Source organism: Carettochelys insculpta, chromosome 10, assembly GCF_033958435.1.
Source record: "Carettochelys insculpta isolate YL-2023 chromosome 10, ASM3395843v1, whole genome shotgun sequence".
In the NCBI taxonomy this organism is placed as follows: Eukaryota; Metazoa; Chordata; order Testudines; family Carettochelyidae; genus Carettochelys; species Carettochelys insculpta.
In genome coordinates, this window is record NC_134146.1 from 49,563,457 (window position 1) to 49,588,924 (window position 25,468).

General features: G+C 47.7%; 1 protein-coding gene across 24 annotated transcripts in view; it reads left to right on the plus strand.

The window, feature by feature from the left end:
* The window catches only part of LPP (LIM domain containing preferred translocation partner in lipoma), a 456,239-nt gene that overhangs the window by 29,587 nt on the left and 401,184 nt on the right, over positions 1-25,468 (plus strand). For 7 of the 24 annotated variants that reach the window (XM_075004762.1, XM_075004750.1, XM_075004780.1 and 4 more), the window contains exons 2-3: positions 8,568-8,682; positions 14,617-14,716. The exons of 1 other annotated variant lie outside the window; for it this stretch is intronic. The gene's annotated coding sequence lies outside the window, so the exon portion shown is untranslated. 16 more of the 24 variants (XM_075004755.1, XM_075004754.1, XM_075004767.1 and 13 more) reach the window with 11 other exon arrangements.

Below are 25,468 nucleotides of genomic sequence, written 5' to 3' on the forward strand. Positions count from 1 at the left end.
ATTTCCATTCCATGCATCTGACAAAGTGGGTTTTTGTCCGTGAAAGTTTATGCCCAAATAAATCAGTTAGCCTCTAAGGTGCCACAGAATTCCTCATTGATTTTGCAGATACAGTCTAAAACGGCTACCCTTCTGAAGCTCTGGTTAAATTTTTTTTTTCAGGTTTTTGTGAAACAAACAAAATCCTGAAAACATTTGACTTTTTTGGCGGAAAACTTACACCCTCTGGGAAACAAAATCTCTTGGTTCTATTTCTATGCTGGCTCAGTGTAATCCCTGCCCTGCTTGCTAGCATTGTGAACCATCAAAGGAGAGGCCTCTGGACTCTGTGGTGCGTTTCATTTGCCTGAGACTCTAGCTGAACTAATATCAGAGGGGTAGCCGTCTTAGTCTGTATCCACAAAACCAACGAGAAGTCCTGTGGCACCTTATAGACTAACAGATTTATTGGTGCATATGCTTTTGTGGCAGAGCTCTGCTTTGTCAGAAGCATGATGCATTTGATGAAGCGGGTCTTTGCTTGTGAAAGCTTATGCACCAATAAATCTGTTAGCCTATAAAGTGCCACAGGACTTCTCGTTTTAGCTGAACTAATGGTTAGTTTGGATATTGAGACAGGAGGCAACACAATGTTTATGGGGGACAGCTGACAGCTTTTTTTTTTCTTTTGTTAAAATAAAATCAGCCCGGTTGAAGAATCTATCTCCACCTCCTGATCCTGTCTTTTGGAGAAGAGTGTTAAAGGATGAAGCAAAGCTGCTAAGACGATAAACTGGTCCTTTTCTTTTAGTGTAGGAGGTTGAGGTCCCATGATGACCTCATTCTAAGCCTCTCACTCTATCTAAGTCTGAAACTGCGACAATTTAATGTTAATATGTAAAAATGAAAGAGACTAACTAATGTTAAGTCATCCCAGGGGACTGTGCTATTACTCAGGGAAGGGGAAAACAGACATTTCTAAACCAGATATAGAGATTTACTGGTACTGCTGAGTGCCTTTTGATTACACTACATTTTAGATAAGGAATGATAATGGCTTTAAAATTTTGTAGCCTCACAAAAGGTTGGTGACGTGGTGGATCAAGTCACTTGTGAGATCTAGTGACTAATGTGGCCATTAATCTTCTGCATCCATGTGCAGAATAATTTTTGCTATGTCCACAGAGGCACATGCAAATGTGCACCATCAGGAGAAACACAAACCTAACTGTAGGTGCTCTCCTAGTCAGCTGGGCGGAGTTGGAATCTCTCCTGAGCAGTTGCCCAAGTGCTCAGCTGAAGGGGATCGCTGCTGGTGACCTGTCAGAGTGAGCTGATGGAAAGACACTGAGTTGCTTGAATGAAAATATACAAATAAAGAAGATGCCTAGTAGTTTAGGTGTAAAGTTAGAATTTTGCTTTGAAAAAAAATGTAGTGTAACCCCCATCCCCAAATTATTTCTTTTTATAGCATTTCTTAAAAGCCATCTTGTGCTTTTTGTGGTACAGAAATGTGAAAAGCGGCAGTATAGATGAAAGAACTTATTTTTTTTTCTAATACCAAATCAGTGCCCTGAATTATGTTTGCTGTGTTTCTGTAGATTTTAATAGTCCTATTGTGCCAGGTGCTGGACAGACCTCTGCAAAGATAAAGTCCCTGCCTTAAGTGATTGCAGTCTAAGTAGGATCTAGATAAATAAGGCACTGGGCTGGGGAGTCAGGAGATCTGAGTTCTCTTCCTGTGTCTGCCACTGACCTCCCGCATGACCTTGGGCAAGTCATTTCCCCTTTTTGTGCCTCAGTTTCCCCTTCCACCCAGCCTAGCTATCTGTGTAGATTATAAGCTTTGGGGACAGGCCGTGTCTCTTGCTATGTGTCTGTAGATTGCCTGGTGTAATGATTCCCCCGTATACCTTAAAGATGGTCCATGCAACCCTTTTTCGGTTTCAGATTACAAAATATTCCACTTTGCAAGCTAGGCCATGAAGTGCAGTGCTAGCTCATGAGAATCTGAGAGTGAAATTGCTTGGTTTTGTGTTGTTGCAGAGAGGGGTCCCAGAGCATATACAAGGGAAACTGGCTGGTGTCTTTCAGTGTCCAGCCCAAGTGAAGTGGAGACAATAACATAATCTGCTTTCTGTATTGCAACAGCATGATGGGGAAAGAGGTTAAAAAAAAATACAGGGTCTGATTTGGCTGTCAGCTGCACAGAAGTAGAAACGCTGAGTGACTGCTCTTGGTCAGTCAGTACAGAATCGAGCCCGTGATTTTTAGTCCATTTTAATCCAAGTTCCTGGTGACTGGTAAGATCCCTCTTGTGTTCTTCCCTGCTCCCCTCTGGTGGCTTCCTTCATACCTCAGCTTACTGGTTGGTGTGAGTTTAAATTGCACCATCTGCAATGAGGCCTGCGTTGTTCTGGGGCCCCAACAGCAGGGAGCTTGTGACAGCAGCCCTGCACTTCGCAAAATCCCAGCTCCTCCTTCCTGGGACAGAAGGGTGGAGCTGGAGGAAGGAGCCCCTTCTGGAGTGGTTTTTTCCCCCTCCCTCAGTTCCTTCTGGTTGGGTGCCACAGTTTATAATCCTAGCTTGCGGGGGCTTCCTAATAGCATTCCTGCCAATTTTTCCATCCATGGGGGGAATAAATTTTGGTGTGTGCACCGAGGGATGTGCAGATGTGCACCACTGGAAGACATGCATGCTGACAGCTGCGGGCACTCTGCTCATCAGCCGGGTGGCACCTGAAACTCTCCTGGGTGGCTGCCCAAGTGCTCAGCTTGCGCCCTTCTGTTCTGTGCGCCGAAGGCATGCGCTGTGTATTAAATCTGTACGGTCCCTTTTGCGGGGGCCAGTTTTATGACCTGAAGATCTAGTGTAAAGGCAGAGTTACACATTGTTAATTTGGTCGGGCAGCCGGGTTTGCTGGTTCAAGGATGCGGGTGAGGTCATGGTTTACATAGGAAAGCTCTCCGGCCGCATCTGCGTGGAGTCCTGTGGGTGAGGTGCTCCTCTTACTGGAGCTAATTTTACCCATCAGAGCTGATGCAGCTGGCCCGTCCGGGCTCTGACATCATCCTTCCTTTTGCTGGAAGGATGTCCTGAGTGCACAGCTGTGTAAGCCCCAGTACGTCTGACAGGGACGTGATGGTTGTGGTTCATTTAAAAGTCTTAGCTGTCAGAAGAGCTCGCTTGTGGGCATGATCGGTTAGGGGAGTGACCACTTCGTCCTGAGTGCAAAGCCAGAGCTAGCACCTCCTTTGTTGTAAATTGGCATCGACTTCAGGGGAACAGTGCTGATTTACACCAGTGGAGCATTGGCCCCCCTCTGAGAAGGCAATGATAACTGTCACTGTTTGATTTGATTCGCTCCTCAACAAAGGTTTGCCCTCATCTGGAGTTAAAAAAATCAGTAAAAAGGGAAGAGAAATCACCTCTGGGCTGTTTGTGATTTTTTTTATTGGATTCTTTTCAGAAAAATAATGATCACTGTGTGTAAAGTAATATGACCTAATAAACACAGAAACCAAATAAACTTGTAAGAGCTCAGTCCTGCAAAGAGTGGCTTGGGTGACTAACAGAGTGGCGCTGTTCAGATGACTGGAGTTACCCACGGGTGTAATTTCTTGGTCAGACAAACCCTCAAACCAGATAGGCCAAATCATAATGCTCTGGAATACCAAACCAAGCCTCTTTGTTTAGGCTTGCCCGTCAATATTGAGGAACCAAAAGATAAGCGGCCTCGTTTCTCAGTCTGTGGAAGTTAAAGGAGCTTAGCAGTTCTGAAAATTAGGCCATTTATATTTAGGAACCTAATCTTGAGGAGTTTGGCAGTGACTCCTGAGCAGTGGGCCCCACGTGGGTCAAAATTTAAGACTGAATCATTCTCAATCCTCCAGGTTTTTAAAGCCTGTTTCACTTTGCCCAAAAAAGGTCAGATTGAGGTGGATTGAAGTCTAGGGGCAAAGGGAAGCAAATTAATTGCCCCCCCAGGTAGCTATCGTTCATACACTGGCGGACCCTTTTTAGTTCACACCAATGACTAACACAGTGAGAGCCTGTCTACACCTTATTTTAATTGCAGCGATGTAGCTGAAGGCAGCACAGCCCAACTGTGGCTGACATGGTTACAGTAGTACAGCTGTTCCTTATCAGAAGAGTAGTAAGCTACACTGGCATATTCAGCAGGGATGGGCAATAATTTTTGATGCGGGGGCTGCTCTTCAGAAGTTGGTGAGTGGTCGGGGCTGTACTTTTCTACGGCATGAACGGAGGGTGTGGGATCTTGGGTGGCGTCTGAGTCCAGGAGGGAGCTCTGGGGAGTGGGCTGGGGTTCAGGGTCTGGAGGGAGTTCGGGTTCAGCGGGAGTTTCTGATCTGGGGCCGGGGTGCAGGAGGATGAGCAAGGTCTGGGAGGGGGGTTGTGACATGGGGCAGGCGGTCAGGGTGTGGGGAGGGAGTGCCAGGTGCAGGCTGTGTGTTGATAGTTGCTTATCAGAGACAGTTCCCTGCCGGTGGCCCAGGGGGACCTTCAGACAGGCTCCCTTACCGTCACGACTGACACTGCTCCAAGTGGCCAGCAGCTGGGACCAGCGTGTGTCTGAGTAATATGCCCTTGGGAGGAAGGGGAGTCTCTGCGCCCTTCCTCTGCCCCCAGCACCATCCTCGCAGCCTCCCATTGGCCGGAAACTTGCCAATTGGAGCTTCAGGGCCAGTGCTTGTGGGCATGTGGAGATCTGCTTATCCTCTCCCCCGCAGGGAGGGACACATGTTGGCCTCAGGCATCAGCCGTGGCAGACAGGGAACCTCCCCGTGGGTCCCATTGCGCCATAATGGGCCAGATCCAAATGTTTGGTAGGCTGGATGCAGCCCATAGGCCATATTTTGCCTGTCCCAGTACCAAGCGTCTTCAGACCTGTGTAATAGCGTCTACGCTATCATTTTTATTGGTGAAAAAAATAAATCCCACCCTGCACCAAAACAGTGAGCCCAGTAAGATTCTGCATTGCAGGCCAGGCCTTATACTGGTTAAACATTGTGTATTAGCAGAAGAAGGAATGAGGATTTTTTTCTTTTGAAGGCTGATGGATCATAAAATAGCTTTGACGGTTGTTACTTTAGTGGCTGAAATTTTCAAAACGTAATTTTTGAGTGTCCAACGTACGAGACAAAGGAGTCTTATGTTCAGAAGATTCAGAGCATTGGTCCTTAGGCCCCTTTATGTCGGTCACCAAAACATGCTCTCCAAGGAGCAAGGCATAAACAGTGCCCCAAAGATGAGCCGCCAGACTACAGGTCTGAGCCCAGAAATGTGTTCCATGGCACAGATCCAGAAAGAACAAACAGCCCACTCCCAGTTGGCTTAGCGGACCTGGGACCCAGCCTCAGACTGGTGTCCGTGTGCAGTGGTAACAGGCCAGGCTGTAACATTTTAAAGAAATTCTAGGGAAACCTAAGCCCAAAGTCTGATGGGAACTGTTTGAAAAGCAGGTCACAGGAGCGTTGTCTGCTCTGGGCTCCCACCAGCGCTAAAGCTGGCTCAGCTGAGCCAACGTTAGAACAAGTGGGGCATGTTGTATAGATTTCCCCATTGCAGATAAAATCCAAGGGCATCTTGCCAGGAGCCTGTGGGCAGTACCTAAATTGCATATAACTCTGTATCATTTTTACGTGAAATGTAAACACACACAGCCTTAATGTTTGCTTGTACTTGTCTCCTTGTCTCCTCTTTGATGGATGGAGAGAATTTACCTGTTGGCTGAGCAATAACAGCCTGCAATTTTCCAGCTTTGTCCATACTATGCAGTAAGTTGAAGAGGCTCCCTAACAGGCTGCATTTTAGGCTGCTACTGTCTGCCTGTGGCTTGGCCCTGCTGTTTTAAGTTGTAGGTCTGGGGATGCCTGCAGCAAGTACTAGGAAGGCTGATAACTCTGATTCCTCTTGTTCCTGAAGGTGAGCTGGATCTTGAGGTGCATCAGTGCTGAGGTGTGTCACATGGCGCTTGCTAGGTTTGATCTTGCAAGATACTGAGCGCTTTGATCCAATCCAGCAAAGCACAAAGAACCCTAGAAACGTAGGGTTGGAAGGGACCTCAAGAGGTTACCTAACCCAGTTCCCTGCGCTGAGGGTAGAAACAAGTTTTGTCTAGTAGACCATCCCTGACGGGAGTTTGTCTAACCTGCTCTTAAAGACCTTACACAACACAGACTCCCTGTGTAATTTGTTCCAGGGCTTAATGGTACAGAAGTTTTTCCTAAGGTCTAACCTTAATTTACCTTGCTGCAATTTAAGCTTATTGCTCCTTGTCCTTCTCTCTGGATAAGAATTTATCACTTTCCTCTTTATACCACCCTTTCATGAGGGTGACCATATCTCCCTGTCCCAAATATGGGACAGGGAGATGGGGGGGTGGGGAGAGGCGGCCCAGGGAGCTGCCAAAGGAGGTGGCAGCCACTGTCCCTCCCCAAGTCGTGGGGAAACAGCAGCCCTCAGCGGTCCCTGGGAGTCTCCGGGACACGGCAGCTGCCAGCCCTCCCCCCAGAGCCCAGGGAAGTGGAGGGATGCAGCAACCCCCCATGCTCTCCCCACTTCCCTGAGGCTTGAGGAGATGACCAATGTGCTCTCGGCCAGAAGCTGCACAGCGGTGGAAGAGGTTGGTGTGGGGAGGGCTCAAAATGCAGAACAATAAGTCCCTTTTAAAAAATAAGTAGGGATGATTTTTTGCCATCCTGCATATGGCACTTGTCCCACCAAATATGGGATGGATGGTCACCTTACCTTTTATGGACTTTGAAGATGTTCCATGTCCCACTGAGTCTTCTCTTCTCCAGACTAAACAGACACATTTTTTTCAACTTCCCTTCATAGGGCAGGTTTTCTAGACCTTTCATTACCTACAAGGAGGAGAAAGAAAAATAGTTCTCCTGGGCCTCTGAGGACAGGTCAAAGAGCAATGGGCTTAAACTGCAGCAAGGGAGGTTTTAGGCTGTACATTAGGAAAAACTTCCTGACTGTCAGGGTGGTTAACCACTGGAATACGTTGCCTGGGGAGGTTGTGGAATCTCCATCACTGGAGATAGTTAAGAGCAGATTAGCGAGACACCTTTCGGGGTGGTGTAGAAACTCTAGCTGGTGCTTGGTCTTACCGTGAGGGCAGGAGACTGGACTCGATGACCTCTCAAGGTCCCTTCCGGTTCTAGTGTTCTGTGTTTTTTTTGTGGCTCTCCCCTGGACCTTCTTCTAGTTGTCCACATCTTTCCTGAAGCCGATGCCTGGAACTAGACACAGCATTCCCACTGAGGCCTCACCAGTACTTAGCTTTAAGCATGTGAATAGTCCCATTGACTTCAAGGGGCCGAAAGTTGAGCGCCTGCCTAGATGCTTGGTGTGAGCCAGGGTAGCATTCTCACAACATGGAGGGACTGAGGTCAATGCGCACTAACAGCTTGCCCACACGAGGGGTCTGCTCCTGTTGAAACCAGTGGTAGAATACACCCTTGACGTCAGTTATGCTGCATAAGGCTATCAGAGCAAGAAGAACACAAAAAGGGTGTTTTGCTTTTAAACTTGGCTACACATGGGAAAGAAAGGAAATTATCTTCCCTTTGGAGTCTGGGCCCTTCACAGTCCTGCTGTAGAAGCAACAGGAGACGTACCCCGGTTGTGGGAAATCTAGGTACCTTCCTCTTGTGTTATGATTTAGGAGTAACCATGGGGGTTTTCTGCTTGTGACAGAAAAATATTTCCTTGTAAGTAGCACAGGTGAGAGAACTGCAAGCCCCAGCATAGTGGTTCTAGTGTGATAGCCACAAATGCAATCTGAAGGCAGCCGCAGGAACCCTAGTGGAGCATCTCAGCGTACCACAAGGCAACACATGGGTCACGTGGGTTGGCCACACTTAGAGTGGCAAAGCGCAGGTCAGAACCAGGATTTCTGATGACCAGTCCCCTGTTCTGACAGCTAGAAAATAACTCTGACTACCTTTTGTGCAATGGTGGAACTGACATCAGGTGGCTTCAGGGCTTCCCCTAGAAGGGCAGCAAAGTGAAATGTACAGGAGCTGAGGCAGGTTTGCTTTGGAGCTGGGGTCTCATAGCAAGTAGCAGGAAGACCTGGGATGTGGGTGCAGCCAAGGAGGAAAGGGGAAGGCAGTAAAAGCCTCCCCGCTGGTCTCGTTACTTTACTCCTGTTGATGATCAACCGTATCGGTCCCAAAACTGCGCTAGGTAATCGCAGTTGAAATTAAGGATCACATGTGGCCACCTAAATGTATGTACAGCAGATGTTACCAGTCCAGACGTTCTTGCCAGCTGATCGTATTCACCCCTTCTTACATCTTTTTTATTTCTTCTTCTTACGCTTTGTTAGCACAATGCCTAGAAAGTCAGCTTCACTCACTGTCCTGGCTTGCACTAGTTGTAATCCCATTCACGATGTACGGACACTGGGTGTCCCAGAAGAAACCTTTGACTAAACTACCATCTGATTCTGCAGTACAAACATCCCAGAAGCAGTGTGGCTTAAACTGCAAGCTTTGGAAAATAATGGCAGAGGGGCCCATTCACAGCAGGGGCTACTTGTGTGTCTTTGCAGGGCTGGGAAAGAAATCCAGAACTGTGACTGAGGAGCCTCCTTAGGAAGGAGAAAATCCTGAATATCTTCAAAGTGCCTTTCTGTGTCCATCCCAGGCTGCTGAACGCCAGAACTGGTACGTAGACCATTTCTCTTGGAACATGGGCAGTTCTGTGCTGGTTTCTCCCCAAGAATTCCAGCTCTATACCCTTGTCTGTGAGTCACTTAATGGCAAGAGGAGGCTCACTGGAGGTTTATGACACTGACATTAACATTCTGCATTGCTGAAAGTCATGACGCTTAGTGATTTCTGTGGTGGAGTCATGTGAAAAGTCGGAGCAAAAGCTTTCATGGGCAAAGACCCGCAGTCGGTCCAATTTTTCACGACTCCACCACAGAAGTGGGTCTTTGCCCATGAAAGCTTATGCTCCAAAATATCTGTTAGCCTACAAGGTGCTACTGGACGACTTCTTGTTCTTGCAGATACAGACTAACACGGCGACCTCTCTGATGCATGGGAAAGGTTGTGAGCGTTCCGAACCGTGAGCTGAGTAGGATTTGAGAGCTGCTGGAGTGCGTGCTGAATTGGGCGCACTGAAGTCCGATGCTCTGTGTCACTGACATATGTGAGGGATGTGTGTCTATATAAATAAAAAATGTAGCAGTGTGGATTTAGGTGGAATAGGTCTGCACAGTACCCGGGTGTGTGTGACATAAAGTTTATCCATGTGTCTGTAATGGATAATCTGTGCATAAAATGTTTGTATGCATGCACACACAGAGTTCTAACCAGGTTGAACCTCTCTAATTTGGAACTCTCTCATCTGGAAACATCCATAATCCAGCATGATTTTAGTTAACTGGACAACCCTGGATCAGGGGTGTGGGCAAGTTTCCTGCGATCCCACAAGTCATCAGGCCTGGCTCTCAGTGTTCTGTGCTGTTATTTAGCTGGAATTTACCCTTCACTGTCTTCTAAGAGCCCAGTAAGCAGTGGAAGAGTTGGTAGTGTGCTAGACAATACCTCCAGTGGTCTGGCAAATTCTCTCATCGGGCACTGGTCACGTCCCAAGGGTGCCGGAAGAGAGAGGTTCAGCCAGTACCAGCTTCAGCCTTCTAGGTAAGTGCTTCCGGCCCAGAATATAAAAGCCAGCACCCACTGCCCTCCATCCTCATGAATTCTTTGTGACCCCAGTGTCTGTCTTCGGCTGCAAATGGGAACTGTTGCAAACCTTTGCGTTAGCATATTTGATGACACAGAGTGTCAGTCTGCACATCTGGCAGCTGTTGGAATGTATCAGACCTTTGCCTTCCACAGGGAGGGCTGGCGCTTACTCTGCCTCTCACCACAGTCCTGCAGAAGTCTGCAGTGGTGAGTGTGTGTTGCAGCTGGTCTGTGCTGTCTTTTGCAAGGGTCTTGACTCAAAGGCACAGAGGGATCCTCGTTATGCAACGTCATTTAGGTGAAATGAGGCATGGCCTGACTCAGTGGCCTAGCGTTAAGCGATCCCTACAGCCGTGCAGGGCGCTTCGGGGGGGGAGGGCGGAATCCACCCCCTCCCCAGGCTTCTGCTTCCCAGCCCAGCACAGGCTGGGCACGTGCAGGGGTGAACCGGTTTGTGCTGTATGGCAGTGATCTCTTTCTGGGCAGAATTTCTCCGGTGTGTTTAGATGCCTCACAGGCTTCCGTGGAGACAGAAGAGCTGACGTGTTAAATAGAGAATGTGATAACAAAAAGAACAGGGTAAAATTGCAGCAGGGAAAGCCGGGCTTGAGCCTTAGAGCTGCTTAGGAATGTGAGGGCAATGAGTCATCCCTACAAGGCATTTTGGTCTCCTATGCTCATGTCATAAAAAGGGGGTTCTCTAGTTTGCATGTAATGCAATGCTTTGCATGCCCTCTTAAAGGACCCTGCGGGCTGTGCGTGTGGGCCACTCTGCATTCCATTGCTACCAGGGAGAGATTAGCATATAATTCCCTTCACCTGGCATTGTTTAAACATGGTGGAAATAGCACTTCCCAAGGCAGGCTGCCAGCCTGGTTCACTAACCAGGTGCAGTTTAGTCCCCCTGCTCTCAGCCCATTTTTCTCTTGATACGTTATCTCTGGTGGAGAGTCCAACCCACCCTAGAAGGTCATGTACTTATTAGTCCCATGTTACAGGCCAAGTGGCCATCAATCATTCTCTGCCAGCTCCTGTGTAAATCAGACAGGGTGTTAGCAGCCTGGGGGGGTCATTTGCTTAGCCCCTGCTCTATGGGTGACTCGCTGCAACCTGTGTTCCTCTCAGGGTTGGTAGGGCAGGTGAACGATTTCTTGCAGCTGATATTTCTCTCCCAACAGGTGCAGGCAGAGCTGTGGCACTTGGTGCTCGTTAAATGTTAGCAGACTTCTGTGCTCTGAGTCCTGGCCCAGAGGGGGTCAGTGTGCCCCTGTGACTGCGCCTCTAATGCCTGCCTCATTGCTCATGTTGGGCTTGACGTTCCAAGGCTCGTGCTGCCAATTCCTTATGCTTCCTGGTGTCGTTCTCTGTGCTCCTTGGGCAGGTGACCTCGCTGAGTTGTGTGTGTGTAAAGACAGAGTGATTGTGATGTGGTTTTACAGATTCTAACCAGGCACTGGTGTGGCCTTCATCACCATAAGGGTAGAGTGCCTGCTCCTGCTGGTACCAGGGGGTTAGCTCCTGAAAGGTACAGGATAGACTCTCTTTCCACCATTTGGCACCAGTGCATTTGGAATGTGCCTGCCTCCTACGTCAAAGACAAATGTAGCTGGCACCTCCAAGCACTGTTGGTGGGTTTTAGAGCAAACCATTCAACAGCCACCATCCAGGACAGGCCTAGACCACCAGCCCTGACCCAGTAAGAACAGTGTGCTGTGCTGTCCTGTCATGCATCCCAACCGGTGCTCTTGGAACTATCGGTTGCCAGTATGAAGTCTCCTTGCGTTGAAGGAGTGTTGCCACATCAAGCTTTTGTACAATGGAAATGGTGTTGAACTACACTTGCTACTTAGCTCGTTTACACACTACTGCAGACGATCGACCTGCTCAGGTTGTTGCTCTCTGGGGTCTATGGGCGTAGCTAAAGTTGCATATCGGAGGTCAACTGCTATGCCTACTATAGACAGAGCCCTTAGCCTAACAGACGAGAGCTCTGGTTTCCCCTAGGGCAGAGGTTCTCGTGTTCTCCATCACCTCAGAGTCAGAACTATTGTAGCCTTGATCCCTATTGTGTTCTCTTCTTGGGTATTTATTTAGCCTCCATCACTGTAGTATCTTAGTTTGAAATCTTTGTCGTGTATATTCTCAAAACATTCAGTGTCGTAGGGCATTGCTGTCATCTGGATTGTACAGGTGGGTAACTGGGGTACTGACAAGCTAAATGACTTACCCAAGGTCATGTGGGAAATCTGTTGCAGAACACGGAATTGAACTTGGGTTGCTGGGGTCCTAGGCAAGCACTGGTAACAACTAGACTGTCCTTACATTCTGTCCTGGCCCCTGGATTGTCTGATCTCCCTCCAGAAACCATGGTGCTATTTTGGTTAAAACCAAAGCTGTATTAAAATTATCCCATTTTAAAGCTGGCCATACATGGGCAAAGGCAGCTTTAGAGTTCAGAGCCAGCAAATCTGAGAGCATCTAGTTTAAGAAATACAATCGCTACAGTAGCAGCAGCACTACCACCCTGTTCCGGTTGGAAAGGGCCTGAATTACACATTCCTCAAATTCGGTATGCTCAGCCACGCTAATGGTGGCAGCCCTTCGCTCTGGGTGGGAGGTTAGGTTCTCTCTCCCTACATAGAAGGGCTGTAAAAGTCTTTACTTTGGGTTTCCCCCTGGGCAGAGCTATTGGTATTCATTCCCTGTTTAGCTGTGGAGCAGCTGCATCCACAGGGAGATCTGTGCTCTTGGACAGGCAGCATCAATACCACCTGCCACTTACCACCGTCAGAGCACTTCTTCCACGGATGGACAGCGTTAAAATCCAGCCAGGCTCCATGGAACTTAGCACTTGGAGACTACATGGGAGGAGCATGACATCGGCCTAGGTTGGGCCAGTGTTCCCGGTACGCTGAGTGCCTGGGCAGCTGTCCAGGAGAGATTCAGGTTCTGCTCAGCTGATTAGCAGTACCCCCACAGCTAGCAATAGGTGTTTCCATGGCGGTGCATGTCCGCGTATGCCTTGGTGTGTGTAACAAAATTTGTTCTGCACATGGATGGGAAAAAACGGGGAAATGCTGATCCTGGCCTCACCATGCTTCCTCACCCACACATTGTCAGCCTCCCTCTGCCACTCTGAGTGCCTTGGGACTGGGTGCTGTGCACTGCTCTACGTGAAATTCCCAGACCCCAGGTTCCACTGGCAGAACCTGTTGAGAGGGTATCCCTGGCCACTGTGCTTTTTAAAGCATATTGAAAGCTTAGGTCAGGTTTATCTCAGTGACATCGTGGGGAGTTGCCACGGCACCACAAGTACTTTGGCTGAGAGGGGCGCTTCTGGGGATGCTGCCTTGAGAGTTTGCTCTGCTGGGGTGTCTCGCTGTAGCCAGGCAGGACCCCATCATCAGCCAGCACCGCCCATGGCTTAGGTCATGTTCATCTCTTCCCTGGTGAGCTTTTCTGCTGTGCTGCACTCTGGCTGCTCCAAGGGACCTGCCTGTGTGTTGGTGTCTTGTCACAGAGTCTGAAGCTACCCAGTCACCATTAAGTTTTACATGTGTATATATACTTCAAATTTATAAAAATCTGTTAGGCCTCCTGAAAACTGTAGGAACCTTGGCTCCAAAGCTCCAGCAATTCCACAAGAGGGGTATTGATACCCCACAACAATGGTTTTCAGCCATTGTGCTGGGGCACACTGGTGTGTTGCAAGGACTGTCCAAGTGTGCCATGAAATTGTCAAGTTCCTCAGTCTCCGGCTGGCAGTTGCTCTTTGCGAGCCACCATGAGGGGAAATGCTGACCCTGCAGGATCCCATTCACGCTTGGGAGGCAGCTAAAAATGCTGCTTCCTGGCCTGAACGAGCTGGTGGGGAGCCCACCCCCATCCCTGGTGTGGTGAGGGAGGGTGGAAGCTGCTGGAACTGGGAAACGGTTTACATGCCAGGTCCTGGCTCCACTGGGCTGGCGGAGAGGGCAGCTGCTTTCAGTGGTTACTCGTTTGCTCGACATCCCTGGCATGGTGTTGAGCAGACTTTGAAAATGTGCCTATGCTTTTGAAGACATCGTATTTTGTGGCGGATTTGAAACATTAATGCATTTGATTCCTGTTTAGCTTGTTGTATGCCCTATGATGTTGCAAACCTTAAAAAAGCCCTCTCTAGTTAGACTGCAACCGTAGTAAACTCAAGTAAATGTGACATTTATGAGCAATTGATTCAGCTAAAAAAAATGGGTGTGCTGTGGAATTGGCTCTCATTGGAATTGTGCCGTGTTACTGAAAAGATTGGGAACCACTGTCCCACAAGGCACTGCTTCCAGTGGTGGTGTAGGAGACGCTGGGCTGCCTGCTCTCAGTGCAGCGCACCCTTTGTTGATGCAGCCTCTTCTGGGGAGGAGGAATGGCACCAGCAAAGGCCAGTCATGTTGGTAGCAACCAAACAGCACAAAAGCTCCCTAGCATAGATGTGGCCATGGGGTAATGGTGTGATGACAGACGGTGGCTCCCTGGAGCCTCTGATCTATCCCGTGCTGGTTGGTTGCTTTCTTCCCAGTGCATTATTGCAAAGGGAATTAAATCCACTCCACACATTGCGCTTTGAGCTGGGAACTGCCCAAGTGCAGAGCCAGGACTGCAATGCTAGTGGGACATGCAATGCCGTGTGCACCCCAGGGAGTCAATTCACACACAGTGCTCGAGACGGGCAAGCTGCCCCAGTGGCAAAGCCAGGGAGAGAAGGGTGATTTCTCTGTCCTCCCTTGGAGGCTTGAGCTCCATATTTGGAAATGTTTACCCATTGCACTGGGCTGTTGGGAGGGGAGGGGAGGTGACTCAGGGGTTGGTGGAAGCAGGAGTTTGAATTCCTGTAATTATTATTTTTTTCCCCTTTCTCCCTTGTTTTGGAAGCCCTGTTGTCGTCCGTGTCCAGCTCTCTCCCTCCTGGATCTCGTTCTTAATGCCATCTGCTTTAGGGGAGAGCATCTGGGTGAAGGTTGCCGGCAGTACAGTAAGTACAGGGATAGCCCGGGAGCCGGCTTTTGTTCAGGCGGATGGATTGGGTGGCAGGTGGGAGTGAGGCATGAGATGTCCTGTAACCTGGTTTGTTGCCCTCGCGTGAGAAAGAGAGCGACCTCCTGCAGCCCTGAGAACTATCTGGTGGATCCCTCTCAAAATCCAGCCCCATGCTCTGTCCCTACCTGAGGGCCTAATGCTTGGCTGCGGATGAGAGAGATCCCTTTGGCAGGCTCCACTGCTGTCCTTTGGTTTCACAGTTGAATGCAGCAGGGCAGCAGCATGCTGTGGAGTGAAACAAGTGTACCTCTAGAACAGCGTTCAGCTGGTAAAATGCTGCTGAGGTGCACTTTTAGTCTCATTCGCAACTGGGTATCTGAATAGGGCGATATAACCTGCAGGTATATGTGCTGTAAAAGTTAATATTTAACTACATTTCGTTGTGTAGCAGGAAAACGATTAACAGTTTTAACTGGCTGGGTTTTTCTTCCTTCAAAGTTTTCAGTGTGTAGTTTTTCCTGTTCTTTCGTGTTTTCTGCTCATAGCGTGAGTACGTAATCTGTCGGATACTGCAGCTGTCTCATTTTCGCCCAACCCTCTCTTTCCTGAAAGGAAACTACAGCTCATAAAAAAAGACAACAGTAAAAAGGCCTGCAGCGTTTGGTTTCCTGTTATATTGGTGGCACTGCAAGTTATGCCCAGGAGTTTGGAATTTGTCCCTCTAATCCTATTGTCATTTGGATTCACTGATCTGCAGCATGTGCATGTAACTTCAGAGATGAGAGGGGGAGGACTTTTAAAATGGTGATTTCTGGGTGGGTCAAATGCCAGCGAGTCCTGTTGTTTCATAGAGAGATGTGTCGTAAATCTTTTAGTTTGGGAGGGGCACAAATGCGGAAGGCTTTAAGTCCCTGGTCATGATCTATGTCAATGTTTCTTAAACTGTGTTCCGTGGAACACTGGTGTTCCATCATCGGAGGGAGTGATGAAGTGAGTCTGTGTTCAAAACTTTTCTGTTAGTCTATAAGGTGCCACAGGACCCTTCGTTGATGTTCCATGAGCATCTCGCAGGTGTGCCACCAGTGTTTGGAAAAGTAATTTAAAGTGTTACAATAAGACTATATTTTCTATTATTAAAACCACATACAATGTTACTTCTTCATTGCTGTGACACTTGATTAAATCACCTCTTCTTGTTTTTGCTGTATATAGTGCTGTTTGTTTTTGGTCTGACGACAATTTTTTGAAGAAAATTTTCATAGGTGTTCTGCATAAAAATGTGACTGTTTGGTGTTCCATGGTCCCAAAAAGTTAAAGAAACACTGATCTATATCTTCTTTCCATTTAGCAAATTTAGAGAGCCTCGTGAGTCTGTTTTCTTTATACAGTTTAAAGCACAGCGGTAGAATTTAGATTAAAAAAAAATTCCCCTTTTTCATTAAAGGAAGGTTTTGCATTGAAATTAACTCAGTTGGGCCACTGATTTGATCATTCTTGGCCTCAGATGAGCATCTGATTTAGCTTGTGTTGAGAGCATGGTGTGAACAGAGGGCAGTCAGTCCCTCGCTGATAAGGCGCAGAGGAGTAGCTGGAGGCATGTGTGCAGACACTGAGTTTATCTGGAGTTTGCTGCATTTAAACCTTTGTTGATTTAAACAAAAAAGCGGTAAAGTAGCACTTTAAAGACAATTTCTTAGGTGGGCTTTCATGGGACAGACCCACTTCTTCAGACCATAGCTGTACCAGAAAAGACTCAGTATTTAAGGCACAGAGAACCAAAAATAGTAATCAAGGTGGAGAAATCAGAAAAAAAAATTATCAAGGTGAACAAATCAGAGAGTAGAGGGGCGGGGGGATGGGGCAGGGGGAGTCAAGAATTAGATTAAGCCAAGTTTGCAAAAGAACCCCTATAATGACCCAGAAAATTCGCATCCCAGTTCAAACCACGGGTTAATATGTTGAATTTGAATATAAAAGAGAGTTGAGCAGCTTCTTTCCAAAGTAGTGTGAAAATTCCTCTTCAATGACACACAGACTCTGAAGCCATTAACAGAATGGCCCACTCCATTAAAATGTCGGCTGACTGGTTTGTGGATCAGGAGTGTTTTTATGTCTGTTTTGTGCCCATTAACTCTTTGTCTAAGAGAGTTTGAAGTCTGTCCAATATACAAAGCATCTGGGCATTGTTGGCACATGATGACATATGTGATGTTCATTGAGGAACATGAGAATGTGCCCGTGATTCTGTGACTAACCTGGCTAGGTCCAGTGATAGCATCCCCAGAATAGATAAGTGGGCAAAGCTGGCAGCGGGCTTTGTTGCAAGGAGAAGTCCCAGGACTGGTGTTCCTGCAGTATAGACTGTGGCTGTTGGTGAGAATCCTCATAAGGCTGGGAGGTTGTCTGTAGGAGAGAACAGGCCTGTCACCTAGGGCGTTCTGGAGTGTGGCATCCTGATTAAGGAATGGTTGTAGGTCTTTAGTAATGCGTTGCAGTGGTTTGAGCTGGGGGCTGTAGGTGATGACCAGTGGTGTTCTGTTCTTGGCTTTTTGGGGCCTATCTTGGAGTAGCTGGTCTCTGGGTATTCGTCTGGCCCTGTCGATTTGTTTTTTTATTTCTTCTGGCGGGTAATTCAGGTTAATGAATATTTGTTATCTTGAATATGTTGATTTAATGTATCACTTGTGTGACTGCAACTCTTACAGGCCTCAACTGAAATAGGTGCCCCATTGTGTTATGCACTGTAGCCAGGGGTTTTCACAGGGGTCCTCGCCTACATTCAGAATTTTGTAGGCATTCTGCAAATGAAAAAGTTGAAAACTACTGCACTATCCCAGTACACGGTAAGGGCCAGTCATGATGCCAAAGCGTGTACAGCTCCTGAATCACAGTCCAAAATTTTAAACTAAAAGGCCGTCCCTCCTTTACTGCATGTGTTTATATAAACATGCTTCCGTCTGTGGGACTGAATGCTGTGGTTTCATGTGTTTCACTCCTAACTGAGCCGTGTAGGTTTTTGTCAAGTGCCTCATAGAATCCTAGGGGTGGAAAAGACCTCAGGAGGTTATCGAGTCCAGCCCCCTTCTCAAAGCAGGACTGGTCCCAGCTAAATCATCCCAGCCAGGGCTTTGTCAAGCTGGGACTTAAAAAACCTCTAGGGATGGGAGATTCCACCACCTCTCTAGGTAACACATTCCAGAGCTTCACCACCCTCCCGGGGAAATATATTGGAGGGATAGTTGTGTTAGTCGGCATCCACAAAAACGAAAAGTCCTGTGGCACCTTACAGACTAACAGACTAAAATCTGGTAGTCTATAAGTTGCCGCAGGATGGCTCCTTGTATTTTCTAGTGATATAGTTTTTCCTAATATCCAACCTAGACCTCTGCCCGTTTTTTATCAAGGATGATCAAGTCAGTTGCCCAGCTGAGTTAGTTTCAATGCAAAACCTTCCCTTAATTTACAAAAAAAAAAAAAAAAAGCGTGATGTAGGACATGTTGTTTTGCTGCCAGCTGCGGCTGCCATTCATTTTTCTGGCATGCCTGTGCCCTCCTCAGCCAGCAGAAAGGACAACCTCACCTCCTTGCTTTGGGTTGCACTTGGAAATATATAGTGACCCCATGCATGAGCGGGCCCCCCATCCACTAGTTGGTGCATGCTGGGGCTAGTGTTTTGGAAGGGGGGAAAAATCAGATTTGTGGCAGGGCAAGAATTCTGCCAGTTTAAAAACAGTGGAACGTTGGTCATCTGATCCCTCCCCTACCCCACGACTTTTTGGGGAGAAAGGAGCCAAGCAGTGAGGCCGCACTAGGTGTCGTAGATCAGGTCCCAAGACAATGCCAGAGAGGGAGGGGAAAGGCATTTCATCTGGGGAGCCAAGTTTGTAGGCACTAATACAGCTGGTGAAGTCCACAAAGGTGGTGTGACGCTGTGTACGCTGCTTCATCTCGCCTCAGATGACTGGCTGTCTCTTAGGACCATGGAGGCACACGCTGGGTTATCCGGAGGGCTAACTGGTCCATGGAAGCTGAGCTCCCCTCGCGTCGCAGTGGTCCTTTCCCATGTGTGGGTTGAGACATGTTGAGCAAGGCGATGTGTGAGGGGCAGTTCGTGCTATCCCTGGTGGTGTACAGCTAGAGGACAGCAGCATCCCAGAATGGTTAGTCCAGGAGACCTTTCAAGATACCGTGTAGACCATGTACTCCCAGATGGTAAACAGGCTCCGTGATAGATATCGCAGCAAGGACTGGCATGAGCTCTGTGGATGGAGCCATGAAGGAAAGCCCAGTGGATTAGAACAATGGTCACAGGGTATTCCATCTGAGGTCCAGCAATCCTGAGCGCATGTCTTATTAATGTCTCTGGGCTTGCACACCAGCATGCTTAACCGTCTCCTTATAGAGCTTTAAATGTGCTTCTGAAGCCAGGTCAGGCGGAGCGGTATTAAATGGTGCATTGAGTGCACAGAACTTGCTTTGTCTTCTGGGGTGTGGGAGGTATTGTACCTATGCATCATCTCTGTGCTGCAGGCTGGTGGAGCGATCCTTCGTCAGCTGCTGGGCTCTCCCAGCACAGGACATTGCTGCATTCAGGGCGTTCTGTTCTTCACTCTGCAGAGTAATAACTCGGGTGCTACAGGAAGAATAAAAATGCACTAAGCTGTGCTGCCTCGGGTATCTTTAAAACTTTCTATGGTGATGGGTGCATGAAGGTATGAAAGGGATGGAGACTATCGACTTGCATAGGGTGGGTGGCTGGCTTATGGCCCGTAGTTGTGTGTTTCTATATAGTGTAGACTTCATACTTCTGTAACTGAAGATTTCAGAATCTTTAACAATTATTGAGTCAAGCGGCTGAGCCAGGAGAGGTGGTGTTATCCTTTATACATCTGTAGAGACTGGTGGTTATGACATAGCCAAGAGAACATGGGAAATTTGGAAATAAAACATTGATGTCCTGATTCCCACAAGCTTGTCCACTCCCATATGTTAAGCTCCTTCTGATCCAGCTAGGTAGCTGGAGTTTTGCAACCTTAGTCTGAAAAGTGCTATTACCTCTAAAGTGGTATTTACTAATAAAATTACACGCCCACTGAAAACTTATGCAGCAATTACTCAAAGGCAAACTGAAATCTGTGAGTATTTAGTACCACTGATACTTGTCAATATATGATGCGATCCTAATAACATATTGTTATGGCAAGAGTTACCAGATAGTTCTGACGCTTAGTCTTACCATTTTTTTTTTTTAAAGAAATCTTGCATTGATGCTAGCTTTGTGATGCTGGTTCTTTGGGGGATATGTTGCTAGCAGCTGGAGAGTTGGCTGTCTGCCTTCATCTCTCTCATGGAATCAGTTTTGGGGGCAGAGTTGCCTTCACGGGGGCCAGGTATTGGTGTGTTAGATGAGATTTCTGTGACAGCTTGTGTGCTGTTTTTTACCACCTCTGTTCAAGGACTTGTGTAACTGATATAGATAAAGAAGTTATACTAAAAATACCCAGGCTGTGCATCACTAATTTATCCTCCAATAGAAACCAGACCTGCAAAATTCCCAATTCAGCGACTGCTGGGTAGAGTCAGGCTCACATTGAGACTGCTCAGTCTTTAAAGACTTTTAACATCCAGCCGGCTCCCTGTGCTAGGAAGCAGCTGGTTCTTGCTGTGTGCTGATTGTGCAATGCCAACTTCCTACTCTGCAGATATCACAGTTCCAGCAGAGCTGTCCATTGTAGCAGCTGCTTCCTTTCTGTATAGTTTTTGTTTTTAAGCAAAATCTCTCATCAGTGCGGACAGTTTGAAAAAAAGAATTATTATTACCAAAAAGATGTGGGGCGCACGTGTGTGAGGGGCGGTAAATGGAAGTTAAGAAATAGAAGACAATTAATTAAATAGTACAAGGTGTGTTGTTTTCTTTGCCATGAAATTGAAGAGCATGTTAAGAACTAGCCATTTCACCCTGCTAATGGGTTGTTTGCATGGGAACGTCAGTCATTTTACATTAGGTCCTGGTCTTTGGTACCACTTTGTTTGCCTTTATTTAAAAAAAAATAAAACCTTCTTACTACCAGCAAGTTGTTGGATCATTTTTAGTAAAAGGATAGTTCATGGGAAATGTGTGGGTGCATCAGCTAAAAAGGGAGGAATTGTTTCTTGTACTGGCATTGAAGCTGTCCATCAACAGTCAGAGAAAATGTATTAATATGATACTTTCTCTCTGGGTGAGATTTAGAAATAACACAAGCATGTCACACCCCATAAAAGACAGGGAAGTATGTATCCACCCCAGTGTACCAATGAGCGTTGCAGATAGAGCTGTTAAGTGACATGTCTGACGTCACACAGGGAGTCTGTGTCAGAGCCACGAATAGCCCTTAGTTAGCTTGACTCCAGATGCTGAAGTTGAGATACAAAACTACTGTGTATCTCTGGAGGGTTTCTCAAGGTGGTATTTTCATCAGCAAAGTGACTTGCTAAAAACAAAAGACCCAAGATTTTCCAAAGAATCAGTGATTTAAGTGGGGGATCTGGTTTTGCTACAGTACTACAAGAATACGCACAAATGCGCTTTTAGTTTGGGTGAGCCAGCATGCCGCACAATGGTGCACCTTAGAAGTCACGCCCTTGTGGGCCACTTTCCTGCTCCGTGGAGCCAAGCCTCTTTTGGTTTGTTGATTTTCAGAACATGTCAGGGCCACCTTCGGGTGCCTGAGACTGGGCACCGCAAAAACGAAGCCTCCAAAATCACTAGTCTGTTTAAAAAGTGCTATCCCCAAGGCTCTGCTGCTTGAAAAAGCCACTTTTTAGTATCATGTAACTTTTTTGATCTCTTTAGTTGTTATTTTGCATAGTACACAACTGCACACATAATAATGCTGCAAAATAACACACAGTCACAGAACTGTATACCCTATACTTGAACCTCTCTCATGCGGCACCCTTGGGATCTGACCGTTACTGAACGAGAGAATTTGCTGGATCACAGGAGATTGATATTGCCTAGCAGAATTACCAACACTTGCATTGCTTACTGGGCTCTTAGGAGACATTTAGGGGTAAATTACAGTTAAATAACAGCAGAGAATGCTGAGAGCCAGGACTGATGGCTCTAAACAAACTTCATAGGACCGTGGGCAACTTGGCCACACACATGGTAAGTGGTCTCCTGACTGACTAAAATCAGGCCGGATTATAGATGTTGCCAGACGAGAGAGTTCTGCACTAGAGGGGGTCAATCTGTGTTGCACTTTGGGGGCCTCACCCAAAGGCGTTCTCAGCCAGAGGCTCTTCTATCAGGGCAGATCTGTGCACCAAAAAAACCACATGGCAGCAAATCTGAGAACTGGGGTTCACTGGCTGAAGCTTGGGGGCTCGAAAGAGCTGTGTAGCTTTTCCAGTTCAGTCTGTAGCCCAGCTTTCAGACCCAGGCAGGGGAGAGGCTGATACCTCCAAGGCTGCAAGCCTATCTACGTGGCTATTTTTAGCCCTGAAAGGAGAGCTTGTGTCTGTTGATCCATGTTGAGACTGGCTGCTGCAGGTTGGCTTTGTTTGTTTGTTTTTTTCTGTGTACACATACCTGTGGAGCCTGTAAACGTGTTGCCTGTGGGAGCAGTTCTCAGAAGGGCCATGTGTGATTACTTGTCGGCTGTGATGGTTGAACCTATATGATGTTTTCAGAGCGGTGTTTCAAATCCTTCTACTTTTATACGTGTAAGTGGCGTTTGTCAAGGAAGAAGCTTATCACCTTGCCCGTGCCGTTGGACTTTCAGTCCTGTGGAGAGCAGGGGTCTGTCTCTTTGCGGTTCAAACAGCAGCACAGTGGCTACGTATGTCTGGAGAGTCCATTATAACAGCACTGACAGGTTTGGTTGGTACGTACAAGGCAGGATACAGTGCACCTATCTCTGCCTCTTTTGCAGGTGGACATTGGGATGGGGAAATGGGTGGGCTAAGGTTGCTACTGCTCCAATGGCTGTTGACTGGATGCACAAGGCAGTGCCTGCTCTGTCTCTTCCTCTAGGTCCTCTCCTCTCACTACTTTTCCCCCACCCCCGATTAAAAAACGTACTGAGATTATGGCATGTCAAGTGGCTCCTGTCCAGGTGAACATGGGACAGACAGGCAAATCTTCAGATTCCCCTTTGTATGTGTGTGCTTAACAATTCCCCGTTTGTTTCGTGCTAAGGTTTGGGGCAGTGAACTTGGAAAGAAGGGAGGGCTTTATCTTGTGTTGTGTCCTTCGTTTGCTGGCTGATTGCTTTGCCTACAGGTACCTGGAACTGATTTTCTCATTTCCTACTAATCAGCAGGCCTGCAAGTACCACCTCCTCTGATTGCAGCAGCAATGCGAATGAGTGCTTTCGTGTCGCGAAGGTTGTGCCCTCACATCTCTTCCGTCTGACTGAGGTTGGGGCCTTCTACAGCGTGCACAAAGGGTGGGTCTGATACTACAATGGGTTTTTGCGCCCGTCGGCTGACGTCCAAACTGTGTCTACAGCACTGTGTTAGTTACCAGTTAATTCTTCATGGAGAGGCAGGAAACAGCTAAGAGCTGTTTGGAGTTTTTTTTTCCTTTTCCCAACAAAATGTGGATTGCAAAACATTGATTGGCCAGAGCAAACCTGTGGTGGAACTCTCTTGGTTTTTGACAAGGAAGGGTGTTTGGAAGTGGGTTGGAATTTCCACACAACACCAGAGAGGGATCTCAGACTAGCCAGTAGTCCCGGGTGGTGGCTCTCACCTGGCAGTTGGTAGACCCAAGTTCTAATCCCTGCTCTGAATAGGCAGAGCTCAAAATGGGGTGTAGGGAAGGCTGTTCCTGGTGGCAGGAGCTGCAGGGAAGAGCTCTCAAAATGGCTGTTGAATCTCCAGGGAAAAAGACACAGTGCCAGATTTGGAGCTAGGCCAGAACAGATCGATGAAGGCTTTTCAAAGCAAAGAGGGCATTTGAGATAAAAGTGCTTGAAAAGGAGGACTACTTGGAATTCCTGTGGATGGGGTCAAGGTCCAAAGAACTGGGTCAGAAGGAGGCCAGAGAGTAGGGAGCTGCTATACACATAATCCTAAACTCTGATTGTACCTAGGAGCTCAGTAGTCTTGGGAGCAGACTTGCTCTTGTTAACCTGCTGGCCAAGTGCAGAATGCTGCTGACAGTCGAGGAGCACTAATCCTGCTGAGTGACTGTTTCGTAACTGAGACGCTTTCAGTGCCAAAGGGGCCAGCTAGTTAGTTTTGTCAGCTCAGCACTGGCCTGGGGGTTGGATGTTCATCTTCCATAGTGGCTTTTACTTCAGGCTTGTGGGTTTTTGGTGGGAGTTTGGCCCTACGATTCAACCGGGGCTCAGCGTTGCACACAGAACCTTTCAGTTCTTGCCTTCATTCCAAGGCATACCAGAAAACCCAGAGCCAGGTACCAATTATTAACATTTGTGGGCCAGATTCGCAGATGGTAGAAATCCTTGTGAGGGTCAGCAGAGCTACCCTACCTTATACCAGTTAAGAATCCGGCCTTGTGTATTTGCTCTCCCAAAACTTAAAACTGAGTGAAAATGAGGCATGGGGTACAGGTTAAAATTAACCCAGTTGAGTCTTTTCTGGCCACAGGTTGTAGCCATGGGGACGTGTGCTGCCTACCCTGGCTTCTGTGTGTCTCAAGCTCTGAGGTTGTGGGTTAGCAATACTGGTAAGGATCTGAGTCCACCCACCTCCCTTCTCCGCCATTTGCAAAGAACAGCTGATAAATTTAAGTAATAGTCTTGCGACCAGGAGATAAGAGATAAGGAGTAGTAGTCTTGTGGGTAACCTGCTCCAGATTAGCAAGCTGCAAAGAGAAAGCAAACATAAAGTGGGTTTAAGGATGGCTGCCCATGGGGCAGGCGCTATCTTGGAATTCTGGTGGCATTTGTCATTTACACAGCCCTGTGAATTTACATGGCACTTCGCAAACAGAGGAAGAGGAGATTCAGATCTCAGAGTTTGCAATCAAAGCTAGAGGAGGCAGGGGTGAGGGAGGGTGTGGGTGAGTTGCTGGAGAGAAAAGTATAAGGTGGGTTGCTGGAAGGAGAAACTTCGAAGGCAAGGGATTTGCAGGAGGCCAGAGGGACCTTCCAGGCATAAGTGAAAAGGCTGGGTGAGGTCCAGGGCTGGGAGTGGGGAGCAAGGAAAGGCACTGTTAGGAAAGTTTAAGAAGAGGTTTGGAGGTATGGGATGGGATTATTAGGTAGGGCATCAGAGATGAGGCTTATTCAGATGATCTTGTGTAGGTGTCCAGTGGGAGTGAGCAGATGTGTGTTAGAAGCTGTGCTGTAATTCAGGTGCCAGGATCAGCCACCTACCAGCATAAGAGGTGCCAGTTTCCTTTGTGAACTGGTGGGGCTGGGTTCCAATCCTGAATACCAGGGCTGCGGACAGAATTATCTGGCGTTGGGCAAGGTGGTGCCTAGCCTCCCTCAGCCAGTTGTTTAGCACTGTCTGGCCTGCATGGTGCAGGGCTCTGGAGGTGATTTAAAGGGCCAGGGCTGTGGCCGCTACCACCACCGTGAGGTCCAGACCCCTTTAAATTGCTGGGCCCCAAGGGAAGCTGCCCCCTTTTGAGCACCCCCTCCACCAGTTGATGGCTCTTGTAAACTAATCTTGACTGCCTGTGACTGTCATGTACAGTAGACCCCTGAGTTACATGTAGGTTGCGTTCCTGGGCAACCATGTGTAAGTCAAATTTTGTGCAAGTCAGGAGGAGCCGGGAACCCGG